Source organism: Erinaceus europaeus, chromosome 13 (assembly GCF_950295315.1).
Source record: "Erinaceus europaeus chromosome 13, mEriEur2.1, whole genome shotgun sequence".
NCBI classification, from domain to species: Eukaryota; Metazoa; Chordata; class Mammalia; order Eulipotyphla; family Erinaceidae; genus Erinaceus; species Erinaceus europaeus.
Window position 1 is genome coordinate 100,466,303 of NC_080174.1, and position 15,949 is coordinate 100,482,251.

Genomic DNA, 15,949 nt, shown 5'->3' on the forward strand with positions numbered 1-15,949 from the left:
TGGGCTGTGGAGACAGGGCCACCCACAAGCTGTCACTCTACAGCTATGCCCTGAGCCACCCCATCATCCCCGTGAACCTGGCAGTGGAGGACATCATGGACTGTGTCTATCTGCTACACCAGAAGGATAAGGCCACCATCACTCAGTTCTCCTGCATCATGTCCGTGTTGTGCACCAGCAGCCACACAGAGCTTAACAAGGAAGACAGAGAGGAGTGAGGCCCTCCATCCAAGTCCCCTGATCCTGCTAGAGGTAGGCACCTCCTTCCTGACTGATGCCAGTGGTACAAAGGTGACCAGGCTCCTGGACACACCTCATCTACACCATGAGTCTGGGTGAGCTTAGGCCATGTGAGATTAATTCGAGCAACTAGTCTGTGTGAGACAAAGGTTTCTGGTTGATTAAAACAGGACAAGAGAATCTCATCCCATCAATGGCAGGACTTGACTCATTCTCCTGGTGACAGCACATTCTGGGTGGAGGCTGCAGAATCTTGCTGTGTTGAGAGGAAATGTTGACTAGGTTTTAATATATTTAACTCTTCTGATAATAATTCAATTTACCTAATTGCTAGCGATAGAAATTCAGATGGGAGGGAGAGACAGTGGGGGAGAAATTGAGAGATACCTACAGCTTTGCTTTTCGGCTCCTGAAGCTTCCCCCCTGCAGGTGGGGATAGGGGCAAAAACCTAGGTCCTTGTTCACTGTGGCATGTGTGCTCACCAGGTGGGCACCACTTAGCCCTTTCATATATTTATCTCCATGGAGAAATACTCTCTTTGGCTTAACTTATTTCTTCAGGAATCAAGAAGAAGCTAGTATATGACAATGTGATTTAACTAAGACAGCTCTCTGTTTTTCATTTCAGGCATGACAGTAAGACAGACTGCTAATTCCAATCTGGGAGAGTGACACCTCCAGAAAGGCTCAGTGATGGAACATCTCAGGTCTCTCCAAATAGGATTCAGAGAGCCCCCTACCTACAACCTACTCAGCTGATAATGGCTCAGGGCTCCCCTGGCAAATCTATAATCAGTGAGGCCACCTGGGTGTCTGTTGAAATGCCGACAGACAGCTTCCCCTTTCTAGAACTGACCCTTTCTTTTCCCTGTTACTTTATGATATCCAACTGAGAACAATTATTTTCTTAATCCTTTGCAGGATTTTGAGTTAGTTCTCAGTCCTGCCATCTATGTGTAAACTTCCTGGTGGAAGACATGAAGCCCTCTGACTAAGGCAGTTCTTTTAAACTTTTTGTCTAGTGGGGTCACAATGAAAAATGTCAACATTTCACATCCAGCTCATTTCATTTGAGGCGTCTTCCTTGATCCCTTCTTACATCCTGCTTTGAAGGTCTTTTCACAGAAATCTCTCTCTTATTCCTTTCACTGTATGTATGTAGTTATAGAGTCTTTTATTGTATTTTCTTGTTGATTGTATTACTATAATAAATATCACTCCCTGACTCTGTACCTTATATGGCCCCTCTCTTTGCTCAGGGCTCAGATGAAACCTTGGTGGGCTCCTCTGGGCAGCTCTGCATTAGCTGACGTCCCATGTGTCTGCAGGCAGCTCATAGCTCAACTGGATCTATTTTCTGTGTGTTGCCTGTTCCCCAAATCTCCACAGGGTGGCACCTAGCTTCTTCAGTGCCAGAAGAAGGGCTCCCATACCATAGCCAGACAGCCACTGAGGTCTCTGCCTGCTTCCCATTTGTCCATGTTCCATGGGCCAGAGCAAGGACATGGCTGAGTCTACAGTCAGCCCAGGAGGAGACAGTAGCAGAGACTAAGATGGCGCACTCCGGGCTTCTGGATGTCTGTTACTGTGATCAGCACATTTCACTGAAAAGTTCAAGGTGACACCTCTACTGCCATAGGCCCTCAGCTACTAGCCTTTTAAAGACTCCTTAGCCCAGCACTTCCCAGATAGTCACCAATTGTGGGGACAAATGGTCATGGAAGAGCCACTCATTATGCTGACACTGGCATCTGTACACCACATGTAGATCAGAAGGTCACAGGTCAAAACTGGCATCCTGGGGAAACGAAGGTCACTGTTCAACCTGACTGCCCTTTCTCTTTTTAGGAAAACTTAGTACTACACTGCCTACTAAGAACTTTAGAAAATATAACACCCAACATTCTTTCAAGAGAAGTAACATTTTTAAATAAGCAAGTACGCATTTCCAAAATAAAAAGCACACATTTTCTAAAATATCAGAGTATGCTTTTGTCAAAATTTAAAAAATGAAAACCTGTGTACACTAGGACCACACCTGATAATTATAAAAGTTTAAGGTCAGGAGTTGGGCAGTAGCACAGCTGGTAAAGCACAGGTGGCACAAAGCAGAAGGACCGGGGTAAGGATCCCGGTTAGACCTGCCAGCTCCCCACCTGCAGGGGAGTTGATTCACAATTGGTGAAGCAGGTCTGCAGGTGTCTATCTTTCCCTTCACGTCTCTGTCTTCCCCTCCTCTCTCCATTTCTCTCTATCCTATCTGACAAGGTCAACAACAACAACTATAAAAAATTAAAAAGTGCAATAATGGGAATAAATAAATTTTTAAAAGTTTAAACTCTCTGAAAGGAAAAAAAAAGATAGAAACAGGGAGCTGGGCAATAGCGCAAGGGTTAAGGGCACATGGCGTGAAATGCAAGGAGTGGTGTAAGGATCCCCAGCTACCCACATGCAGGGGAGTCACTTCACAGGCGGTGAAGCAAGTCTGCAGGTGTCTATCTTTCTCTCCACCCGTCTTCCCCTCCTCTCTCCTTTTCTCTCTATTCTATCTAATAACGAAGACAACAATAATTACAACAACAATAAAAACAGTAACTTTTCAATAGTGACCCACTTTTTTAAAGCTATTTATAAATACAATAAACATTATAGTTTCTTTTGCACCTCCCTAATAACAAGTGTAATATTTTTATGTATTTATTGACTACCTGTACTTTTTATGTATTTATTGACTACCTGTACTTTTTCTGTACCCTATTCATAATATTTTTTAATATTTTTTAATATTCATAAAACTCTAAAGGCCCATGTGTCGTTTTCTTTTTGATGTTTCATTGTTGTTGCCAATGCTACGGCTCCTGCTCATTAGCTATAGGACTCTATCATCATTATCAGCTGTCTTCATTTAATTTAATTTATTTTATTCATATATAATAAATATATCATTTATGTTATTTTTATTATTACCTACAGGACTCTAACATCATCATCAGCTGTCTTTATTTTATTTATTCATTTTGAATGTATGTAGAGACAAAGATGAAGAACCGAGATGCGGAACTGTTCTACTATTTCTAAAACTTTCCGCCATCCCCACCTAGCGAGTGGGGACTGGAGCTGGAACCCAGGTCACCAACATGGCAACTTAAGTGCTCTACTGGGTGACACACTAACTGCCCACTTTTCTCAATTTTTGAGAACTTCCCATAGTCTTGAATACTCAGATTGTCTCCAGGCATGTCACTCATCTAACTTCCTTATCTTCCACTGACCCTGCTGGGGAGCCAGCATAATGGTTCTGTATGTCAAAGGCTTCCATACCTGAGGCTCTGAAGTCCCAGGATCAATTTTCAGCTCCACCATAACCCAGAGCTGAGCAGTGCTCTGATCTTTCTCTTTTTGTATCTCTCTCATTAAAATATAAAGAATTGGGAGTCTGCTGGTAGTGCATCTGGTTAAGTGTACGTGGTGCAAAGCACAAGGACAGGCATCAGGATCCCAGTTAGAGCCTCAGGCTCCCCACCTGCAGGGGGTTTGCTTCACAGGTGTGAAGCACATCTGCAGGTGTCTATCTTTCTCTCCCCCGTATTCCCCTCCTCTCTCCATTTCGCTCTGTTCTTTCCAACAACGGCTACAACGGTAATAACCACAGCAATAAAACAAGGGCAACAAAAGGGAATAAAGAAATATTAATTAAAACATTTTTAAAATATATAAAGAATATATATATATTTTAGGGTCCGGGCAGTGACACATCTGGTTGAGCCCACATGTTACAGTGCACAGTGACCCAGGTTGAGGCCTCTGATCTCCGCCTGAGTTGGAGAAAGCTTCAAGAGTGGTGAAGCAGGGCTGCAGGTGCATATGTGTCTCTCGCCTTCTCCACCTCCCCCTCCCTTCTAAATTTCTCTCTGCCCTTTCCAATAATAATAGTCTGTTAAAAAACATATATATGTACTTTAATTTCTAATATTTAATTGTATGCTAGTCCCAAGACATATGCACAGCTATGTTTATATAGCTATATAATTGGTAAGTCAAAATATGGAAGCAACCTAAACACAGACAACTAGATAACTATGTTAGAATGGGGCATGGCTGGTGATGCACATAGCTGAGACTGCTCTTACCATACACAGGGACCTGGGTTTGAGCCCCTACTCCCCACCAGCAGGAAGGATTTTTAATGAGTGGTGAAGTAGGTTTAAAAGTCCCCCTCTCTCTCTATTTTTCTTTTTTTCTTTAATTCCCCCCCCCCCGTGTAATTGCTGTGGCTCAGTGCCTATGCTACAAATCCAATGCTCCTGGAGGGTATTTTTTCCTTTTTTTTGACCTTGTTTTTTATCTTTGTTGTAGCTATTATTGATTTTTATTTCTGTCATTGTTGTTGGACAGGACAGAGAGAAATTGAGAGGAGGGGAAGACAGAGGGGGGAGAGAAATATATGATTAGTGAAGTAAATGAATAAATCAATTAACAGATTTTTCCTTTTTTTGCCTCCAGGGTTATTTATTGCTGGGGCTCAATAAGAATCCACTTTTCCTGGTGGCCTATTTTTTCATTTTATTGGATAATACAGAAATTGAGAGGTGGGAGTCGGGCGGTAGCACAGCGGGTTAAGCGCATGTGGCTCCAAATGCAAGGACCAGCGAAAGGATCCCGGTTTGAGCCCCGCCTCCCCACCTGCAGGGGACTTGCTTCACAGGTGGTGAAGCAGGTCTGCAGGTGTCTATCTTTCTCTCCTCTTCTCTGTCTTTCCCTCCTCTCTCCATTTCTCTCTGTCCTATCCAACAATGACATTGATAATAACTACAACAATAAAACACCAAGGGCAACAAAAGGGAATAAATAAGTAAATATAAAAAAAAATAAAAAAAAAGAAATTGAGAGGTGAGAGGAGGGAGAACGAAGGACACACTAGCAGACCTGCTTCGACTCTTGTGAAGCGACCCCCCTGAAGGTGGGGAGTGGGGTTTGAAACTTGATCCTTGCATGGGTCCTTGTTCTGAGTACTATGTGTGCTTAACCAGGTACACTGCCAGCCCCTTCAATATACATATTTAAAAATATTTTATTATCTTTATATATTTATTGATGGGATAGACAGCCTAAAATTGAGAAGGAATGGGGGTGATAGGGAGGGAGACACCTGCAGCACAGCTTCACCACTCATGAAGCTTTCCCCCTGCAGGTGGGGAACAGGGGCTTGAACCTGAGTCCTTTAGCACTGTAACATGTGCTCTCAACTAGGTGAGCCACCACCCAGCCTCTCCCTCAAAATATTTTTTTCAAGACAGCACTTCTTGGTGAAAAAAATAGGAGACTTCACCTCTCTGGCTAACAACACCATCAAGTGTGGTTAGAGGTGCAGAGGAGCAGGTCTGAGTTTTGTTTTTTTCCCTGAGAACATGTAGCTGAAAACATGGAAAATGGGATGAAAAAGACACTGGGAACAGGTGAGTTTGGGACAGGGGTATTGATGCCTTTACATTGTACAATGCCTGTTTTCTATTTCCATTATTTTACCTAAAACAAATTACACTGAGATGACAAAACAAATAGAAAGACCCAGCAACTATATTGTTCCCCAGATGTACAAATCAGTATATTCTTTAGTGTATTAAAGAAAACTTTTAGCAAGGCAGGTCTGAGTTTTGTGCCACAGTAAGGGCTGGTCAGGATGGATGAAATGTGTGAAGACAATTAAGCTTAATACTAAACAGCTGCTATTGAGAGAGTTTGGAACTGCTATTTTAAATCCAACCATCCCAACTTAAATATTTTGACACTCACCCATCAATGTGTCTGGGGTCTCATTTTCCTTAGAAGTCAGACACATCTGATGCTGTGCAATCTTGAATAATAATTTTTAAAAAACTGGGGTTACAACCCACGTTTCACAGGATCTACTTGAAGAAAACTTGTCTTTAGCTTCCCAAAGGTTCACAAAAAATATCAAGTAAAAATGTAAATTCTCTTAGCTCCACAGACTTGACTACAGTTTGAGAGTAAACATTGTTGATTTCAGTAACTCTTGGACAGAGTGCATAAGAACACTATATATTTGAAACACTACTGTCAACACTGTATTGCTTCTTGCACAGTGACTGTTTCCTTGTAAATGACAGATACATATTCTAGCAAACTCAGCACTTTGTAAATCAACTTTAAATACAGATCATAGTTTCAAATACTCCCTTGCAAGGAAATATATTGTATCCACATAGCAGTTAAAGTGCTCCTTAATGTAGGGGGGAGTATGGAAACACTTTGAAAGTGTGAGCAACTTTCAAGAATAGAGACCAACTCTCAAATGATCAAAAATTAATGTTAACTAGGAAAAATGCAGAGGTAGCAATTACTAGGAAGAGGGTCCCAGGACAGTCTGGGAGTAGGGATGTGAACATCTCCTGAGACGAAGAGAGTGCCAGATTAGGTGATCATTCCAGCCAGATAGGTTCTGTATATGCTGGGACGCTGTCTGTCTGTCTCTCAGTCCCTGCCTTTGCCTCTATCTCTGTCTCCATATATATAAAATCGGGCATGTCATGAAAAATATTTAAAAAGAGAAATATAACTCTGAACATGATCTAAAGAAATGCTTCCTGAAAAGTCCGATCAAAGTATTATTCTGAGTCTATATGAGAAATAGTCTCATTATTAGTAAGGTACACTAAAGTCATTAAAGGCAAATACCTGGGGCTGGGCCGTACACAGCGGGAGAAGCACACATGGCTCAAAGCACTAGGATGGGCATAAAGATCCCACTTTGAGCCCCCACTTCCTTATGTGTGTGGGGAAGGTCGCTTCACTAGCAGTGAAGTAGGTCTGCAGGTGTCTGTCTTTCTCTCCCCCTCTGTCTTCCTGTCCTCTCTCAGTTTCTCTCTGTCCTGTCCAACAACAACAGGTATAGCAACAACAACAACAACAACAACAAGGGCAATGAAATGGTAAAAATAGCCTCCAGGAGCAGTGGATTCCTAGTGCTGCCACCAAGCCCAATGATAACTATGGAGGCAAAAAAAAAAAAAAAGACTAAAACTCATAGGGTATACATGACCTTCAGAGACAAGCACATACTCAGTGCATATAGAAAGGGAAAAGAGGAGACTTGGGTGGTAGTGCAGCTGATTATGTGCCCATGGCTCAAAGTGCAAGGATGGGGGTAATGATCCAGGTTGGAGCCCCTGGCTTCCCACCTGTAGGGGAGTTGCTTCACAAGCAGTGAAGCAGGTCTGTAGGTGTCTATGTTTCTCTCCCCTCTCTGTCTTCCCCTCCTCTCCTCATTTCTTTTTCTTTTCCTCCATGGTTATCGCTGTGCTCGGTGCCTGCACCATGAATCCACTGCTCCTGGAGGCCATTTTTCCCCCTTTTTGTTGCCCTAGTTGTTGCAGCCTCGTTGCGGTTATTATTGCCATTGTTGACATTGCTTTGTTCTTGGATAGGACAGAGAGAAATGGAGAGAGAAGGGGAAGACAGAGAGAGGGGGAGAGAAAGATAGACACCTGCAGACCTACAACACCGCCCATGAAGCGACTCCCCTGCAGGTGGGGGGCCAGTGGCTCGAACCAGGATCCTTACGCCAGTCCCTGCGCTTTGTGCCACGTGCGCTTAACCCACTGCGCCACCGCCCGACCCCCTCCTCTCCTCATTTCTGTCTGTCCTATCCAACAATGATGACATCAGTAACGACAACAACTACAACAGGGGATTTGGTTGGTAGTGCAGAAGGTTAAGCACAAGTGCGCAAGCAGAAGGATCACCATGTGGATCCCGGTTTCAGCCCCCAGCTCCCCACCTGCAGGGGAGTCGCTTCACAGGCAGTGAAGCAGGTCTGCAGGTGTCTATCTTTCTCTCCCCCTCTCTGTCTTCCCCTCCTCTCTCCATTTCTCTCTGTCCCACCCAACAAAACAACAATAACTACAACAACAACAACAAAAACCAAAGGGCAACAAAACCGAATAAATAGATATTTAAAAATAAAACAATAACAACAATAAAACAAGGGCAACAAAAGGGAATAAATAAATAATTTTTTTTAAAACTCGGGGAAAAAGGGAACTGAGCAGTAGCGCAGCCAATTAAGCCAAGTGGGGCAAAAACGCAAGGTCTTCTGAAGGATCACAGTTCGAGCCCCCAGCTCCCTGCTTGTAGGGGAGTTGCTTCACAGGCAGTGAGGCAGATCTACAGTTGTCTTTCTCTCCCCGTCTGTCTTCCCCTCCTTTCTCAATTTTTCTCTGTCCTGTCTAACAAGGATGACATCAATACTAATAAATACAACAACAATAAAAAGGGCAACAAAAGAGAATATATAAAAATAATAAAAAAAAGGTAAAACAAACACTGAAATGCCCAGCAGCATATGGCTAGCAGGCATCTCTAGGTGATACTGACAGTCACTCCAGTGAAGATGTTGTAACTAGGGCGACACAGGGGCCTTGCTGCTCTCCTGTGGTCCACTGTGGGCTCCCCAGCCCCTAAGTACTGCACAGATGGGGGGCACTGAGCTGTGCCCAGAGCCAGCATGGATGGGCCCCGCAGTATCACCAGGACCACATGCATCTGCATGAACTGGGACCGCTGCCAGGTGGCTTCTTTGCACCATGTATGCTTAACCTGTTGTGCTACCACCAGGCCCCGAAATTTGATTCCTTAATAAATCAAAGATACAGTAAGCACATTCAGTAATATTACCTTAATATCTTGGACTTCATATCCTACCCTGTGGTCAGTGACTCTCTTCTGGGTAAAATTGTAGGTCCGAATTCTTTCTGACTGGGTTCCTGTTCCAACCTGTGCAGAGATAGAAAGGAATTCACATTTTAACACAATCACTATCTTTACTAGAATGGAAAAGGCACTTGTAAATTTTCTTCTAAGGATTTCTATTTCTGAAGGTCAGACACATACAATTGACAAGAGCAAGAGCAGAAGGAACTTAATTGTTTAAGACTCTTGTTATCTCAGGTTTACTTATGGAGTAAGAGTGTTTCTTTTTCTTTTGCCTCCTGCACTACAAATCCACTGCTCCTGGAGGCCATCCCCCCCCCCCCCGCCCTTTGTTGTTCTTTTCGTTTATCATTGTTGCTGGATAGGACAGAGAAATTAAGGGTGGGGGGGAGACAAGGAGTAGGAGAGAAATACAGACACCTGCAGACCTGCTTCACTTCTTGTGGAGTTACATCCCTGCAGGTGGGGAGCTCAAACCAGGATCCCAACCCCTAACCTTAAGCTTTGTGCCATGGGTGCTGAACCGCTGCACTACCACTCAGCCCCCAAGAGTGCTTCTTCAGTAGTTCCAGTTCCAATCAAAGCCAAATTATCAGTGGTCTGGGAGAAGGAGGCAGAGTGGATAAAGTACAGGATTCTCAGGCATGAGGTCCCAAGTTCAATCCCCAGTGCCACATATACCAGAGTAACGTGCAGATTCTCCCTGCTCCTCTCTCTCTCATTAATGAATAAATGAGATCTTTAGAACAAAAGAAAAATATCTCTGAAGATGGGTAGGGTGCACCATGGAAGAAATTAGAGCTTCTAAATTGTAGGTCCTGAGTCCAATCCCAAGCACTGCATATGCTAGAGTGCTGCTTCTGGGCCCCTCTACCACCTTCTGTAGTTCATGAAATTAAAAATAATTAAAAAGCTATATTTTACCCACATCAGTCCGTTCTCCAGCAAGTTTACTAATGTGTTAACTCAAACTTCTTTCTCAAGCTGTTTCTATTCAGGATTTGTATCATAACTCTCTAAAGAGAAAATTGGTTTAAAGGTCATTTTTATGAAATTTTTTATGGAAATTAAGATACTTTCAAGTTGTAAAATAAAACATATTATTACATAAATTTATTACGACTCCCTGTGGGTTCAGAAATAAACAGCTCTGCCAAAACCATACTGCAAAGCACAAGGACCAGCAGAAGGATCCTGGTTCTGGCCCCCAGCTCTCCACCTGCAGGAAAGGTACTTCACAAGCAGTGAAGCAGGTCTGCAGGTATCTGTCTTTCTCTCCCCCTGTCTTCCCCTCCTCTCTCCATTTCTATCTGTCCTATCCAACAACAACATCAATTACTACAACAATGTTAAACAAGGGCAACAAAAAAGGGAAAATAAATTAATTCATTAAAAAAACCATACTCTAATATTTTCTGCTTATAGAGTCTATGGTCAAGGGGCAAGAAAGGGTTTTTCCCCCACTACATTTTTCGATATTTCCTAGATTTTGAGTTACATATGTATGTAGTTTTATTCAAATGTGTAAGTTCTACTAAAGTGTATGTATCATTTAAATAAGCAAAGTATGTATACTCTTGTTCTCTTCAGATTGTATAAATATTTTGCCTCTTAAGTAAGCAAAGTATCATATTTTAAATTTAAAAAAAATAAAGGCTGCCACTGTCTGGGAGGTTGTGCAATGGATAAAGCTTTGGGGTTCTTAGGTGTGAGTCCTCAAGTTTGATCTCCGGCATCACATGAGTCAGAGTGATGCTGTGGTTCTCCTTCTTCCTCTCCCCTATTTCTCTCATTAATAAATAAATCTTTACAAACAAAAGTAAAACCTGAATGGGGTTGAAAGAGAATGTGGAAGCCCAAAATAGACATGTTTTTGAGTTATTTGCAGTAAACCTTGTAGCATTTTAGGGAAAGTGGGTTGCATAACAGTAAGCATTACAATAACTGTCACTAGTCACTTTGATTTAGATATCTTAGTTTTCCCTACTCTTGTCCTTTCCACTTTCCCTACCCTTGTTTTAGCCTGCAGTAGTGTAAGTGACAGTGCAAATGACATATTAATCCCTTGCCTGCGATGGTCTCAGATTGCAGAGGAGCATCAGTAGGTAAACTTGAAGCTAGGAATTCACATTTCCCAACCATTACTTCTTAGCAAACCCCTTCTGGCACAGACACAGAGAGCCTAAACATTCAAGTTACTTCTTATTCTCAATGGAATATATTTTCTATATGTCCTGAGATATTTTTACTTGGTCAAGAATAATGAAATAACATTTTTAATATAAAGTAACCTTTAAAAAGTCTTTTTTTTTGTTTGGTAAGAGAGAAAGAAATAGAGATGGAAAGGGGAGATAGAGTGGAAAAAGAAAGTGAGACACATTAAGATGGTGTTTCACTGCTTGTGAAGCTTCTGCCTGCAAGTGGGGATGAAGGGCTTGAACATTGGTCCTCTCACACTATACATGTGCACTCACAAAATGACCTTTAAAAAAAGATGAATATATCGATGTATTTTAGTACCACAGTTTTATACTACATAATTCTACTATTGCCAACAGATGTTTTCTCCTTTTAACTTTAAAATGAAAAAAATGGGGTCCGGGAGGTGATGTAACCAGTGGAGTGAACATGTTACAATTCACAAGGACTAAGGTTCAAGCCCAAGATACAACCAGCTGAGGAGAAGCTTCACAAGTGGTGAGGCAATGCTGCAGGTGTCTCTCTGTGTCTCCCCCTCTACATCTTCTGTTCCCTCTCAACTTCTATCCAGGAAATAATTAATGAATAAAATATACAGGGGGCCAGCAGTGGTGCATCTGTTTAAGCACAGAAATTTCAGTGCATAAGGAATCATGTTCAAGTCCCTGGTCCCCAGCTTCAGGGGGTAGGGGAAGCTTCACAAGTGGTAAAGCAAGGCTGCAGGTGTTTCTCTGTCTCTCTCTTTTCTAACTCCTCCTCTCCTCCCAATTCCTCTGTCTCGGTCCAATAATAAATAAATATATTAATATATATAAAAGAAAATTGACTTTAAAAATTTTAAAAAATGAAATAGAAAAAGTGGGATAAAGAGCATGTGAGAAACATCACAGTACCTGCCATCATGCCTGGTGCTCCCATGTTGTGTTAGGGCTCAACACCAAGTCTGCAAGCATGGTGATGTGATGTGCACTCTACTGGGGAAGCAAGCTCTGGAACCCTTCGTTTATTTATTTTTATGGATAGAGCACTACTCAGAACTTCTGTATGCTGGGGATCAAACTTGGGGCCTCCTGCATGTGTAGTATGCAGTTTACCACTAACCTATCTCTCAGTTAAATGCTTAAAATTTTGAGATAGAGACCTAAGCACAGATCTACTATCCACTGAACTTGGCTTGCTGTATCTGTGTTGCTGTTCAGTGGGGCCAGGAATCAAGCCCAGGGACTCCCATATGTAAGGCATGTGCAGAGTGACTCTTCGAACAGTTGTTAAGTGATTCTACTAAATAAATCTTATCTGCAGTGTCCTGAGAGGTGGTACAGTGAATAAGACATTGGACTCTAAAGCATGAAGTTCTCAGTTTAATCTCTGGCATTGCATAGGTCACAGTGATACTCTAGTTCTTCCCTCACACCTTTCTCTATAATCTTCTGGTAAAGTCTACCTTGAAGCACATGCAGAGCAATTTCTTTGTTTTTTATCTGGGAGCGTTCTTGCTGGCATTCAACTACAAGCCCTGGAAAATTACCAAGACCAAAGACAGATGGGACTTCCCACAAGGCAAACTTAAACAGAAGCAAGATGTTTAAGACAAGGAAACATGAATCAGGAAATTACTACAAAAGATTAAGAACATTTTAGATTTAACAGGCTTTAGAAATGATACCTAAGGGAGCCAGAAGGTAGCACAGTGGGCTAAGCCCACATGGCACAAAGAACAAGGACCGTTTAGGATCCTGGTTCAAGCCCCCTGCTCTCCACCTGCAGAGGAGTCGCTTCACAGGTAGTAAAGCAGGTCTGCAGGTGTCTCTCTGTCTCTATTCCTCTCTATCTCCCCCTTCTCTCTCAATTTCTCTCTGTCACTATCCAATAACAAACAAAAAAAGATACATAGATTGCTTTATGGAAAACTGGGAATTGTTATGCAAGTACATACATAACATAACTTTTTTATTCATAAAAGAGAATGAGAGCATCATTATGGTACATGCAATGCCAGGAATCAAACTCAGGACCAGAAGGCGGCTCAGGGGGTAAAGCACATGCTTTACGTAGCATGTGGCTGGGGGTCTGATCCTGGACACCGCAAGTGAACACCACAGGCAGGCAATGGGAGGGACTCCGTGCATAGAGGAGCAGTGCTTTGCATGTCTCCCTCTCTTAAAGGATACAGAATGGAGACTGGCGGGGAGGCTTCTCAGCTGTCCCATGCAGGTGCAAGGTTCTGGGTGGGATTGATCCCCAGGCACAATATTTGAGAAAATTTTTTAAAAGTCTTTGTATTACTTAAAAGATGTACAGTTAAGAGAACAATATTACCATGATTTTTTTCAAAAAAGCCAATCTGCAGCCCTGGAGGCTGGCACAATGGTTGGAGCTTTGGACTCAAGCATGAGGTCCTGAATTCTACCACCAGCATCACATGTTACAGACTGATGCTACAGTGTTTTCTCTCTCTCTCTATCTCTCTCTCTTTCTTCTCCCTTTCTCCCTCACTAATAAATCTTTTAAAAGAGCTCCAGCATATGTAGAAAAAGGGTTCAGACAGACCTAGGATCCAACACATGCAAATCCTGACCTCTTACCACTGAACCACCTCCCAGCTTGCATTAACTGGTTCTTTAAAAGATTTTAATTATTTATATGTGTACATATATTTTATAAACTTTTTTTTGAAAAAATATGGTACACTTCATGAATTTGTGTGTAATCCTTGAGCAGGGGCCATGCTAATCTTCTCTGTATCATGCCAATTTCAGTATATGTACTACCAAAGCTAGGACTATATTATAATCTTATTTAAAAAGTGTTAAGAGATGGAGACAGTTGGAGTCGGGTGGTGGCACAGCGGGTTAAGCGCACATGGCGCGAAGCTCAAGGACCGGAGGAAAGGTCGCGGTTTGTGGTTCGAGCTCCTGGCTCCCCACCTGCTGGGGAGTCCCTTTACAGGTGGTGAAGCAGGTCTGCAGGTGTCTATCTTTCTCTCCCCCTCTCTGTCTTCCCCTCCTCTCTCCATTTCTCTCTGTCCTATCCAACAACGACGACATTAATAACCACAACAATGTTAAGCAACCAGGGAAACCAAAAGGAAAAATAAATAAAAATTAAAAAAGAGTGGAAAAGAATAGAAAAGAAAAAAAAGAAAGGGAGACAATGAGACCTTGGTGACAACAACAACAAAAAAATAAAATAACCTATTTATACTCTAGAATTGCAAAATGGCTAGGGCAGTGGATCTGTAGGCATTAAGTCCTGAATTCAATCCCCAGCATTGCATGTGCCATAGTCATGCTCTGCTTCTCTTTTTGGTATTAATAAGTAACATTTTTTTCCTTTTTTTTTTTAAACCACAGTTCCTGTCCGGTTCCTACCCAGCTCCAAGATTGGCTCCTGCCTGGCTCTGTCCAGCTCCTATTGCAGCTCCCACCTGCCAGTGCCCTGGCCGCCCTGTTGTGCGCAGGCGGACTGCAGTCCCCCCAGGACTATCCTTGCAGACACAAGAGCCCCAGGCGCTCCCCCCCACCCCCCATGGCACAAGGAGCCCAGCCAGGCCCAGGCCTCCTGAAAGGGGTAGGGGGTGGGGGGGGTGCTGGGAGTGGCCTCTCCGGACCAGCAGTTTGCAAAGTGCCAGACCCTCATCCCAGACCCAACCCGCAGCCTGGCAAATGGCTCAACAGGGGTTCCAGCCAGCCAGCATGGGGCACAGCTCTGAAATGCATGTCTCTTCGAGAGAGACAGAGGCAGAGAAAACACTCCAGTTCTAGAAGTGTGAGGAGACCCCCCAACCTGGACCCACACCCCGCGCCCAGGCCTTCACCTTAGTCTGGGGGCCCGGCTCGCCATGTTGCCCCAGGCCAAACTCCAGGTTCAGGATTCCAAACAGCAGTCCCCCGAGGACCTCGTCGTGGGCCACACCGAGGAAGGACAGCAGGCGCACATTTCGATGGGCGGGCGTGTGGAAAGTTCTCTGGGCCTGGCCACTCCCGAAGCCAAGGCAGGCTGGTGGGTTCCACCGGGGTCCCCTCCTGCCTGGGCGGTTGGGGTGGGCGGGAGGCTCACTGCCCGGCCTCGAGCTGCCCGGGCGGGTCCTCACCCTCAGGGCGCTCGGAGCCGCAGGCATGGACATGCTGGGCAAGGCCCTGGGACCCCAGGACCCCTCTCCTGGCTGGAAGGAAAGGGAAGGCCGGCTGCCCAGACTCTCAGACGGGGTCCCTGTGCTTGCGCTCCTGGAAGCCGAAAACAGCGGGATCTGGGGCGCGCAGCCACCCTTCCAGGGTGTCCCTGCCCGGGGTGTGGGGTCTGGGTTCTCGCGCACACCTCCCCCGGGTGCGCCCCTGCCGGGGGTGCGCATGGCCCTTATCCGGGGACTGCCCCGCTCAAGGCCGCTGGATCCTGGGGGTTGGGGGGGGCGCAGCCACCTCTTCGGGGTGTGCCTGGCCCGGGGTAAGGGGTCCAGCGGCGCTGGCGCCTCTGTGGCTGTACCCCGACTTCGCCCCTCCCCCCACCCAGCACCTTCCTGGGCGGGCGCGACACCCGAGCCTTCCAGGATGGGTGGCACCGGGGGCCACTTACTTGGAATTGGAGGAATGGCAGTAGATGGGCCGAGCACGATGGACATGGCCGCTGCTGTCCAGCACAGCACCGTCGTGACTCCCCAGCAGTACTTCCACACCCGGAGCCTCCGCACAGTCGTGGCCTGGCGCTCAAGTCTCAGACCCGGGCCCCAGCGCTGGGGCCTATGGGTGCGATGCAACTCAACGCAATGCGGCGTGGGGGTGAC

The 15,949-nt window shown here is 44.5% G+C and overlaps 1 non-coding gene across 1 annotated transcript; it reads right to left on the reverse strand.

Moving 5' to 3' along the window:
* Positions 1-13,845: 13,845 nt before the first annotated feature.
* Positions 13,846-13,952, reverse strand: LOC132532490 (U6 spliceosomal RNA). The gene has a single exon (XR_009544444.1). It is a non-coding gene; the product is annotated as a U6 spliceosomal RNA (small nuclear RNA).
* Between the last annotated feature and the right edge of the window lie 1,997 nt (positions 13,953-15,949).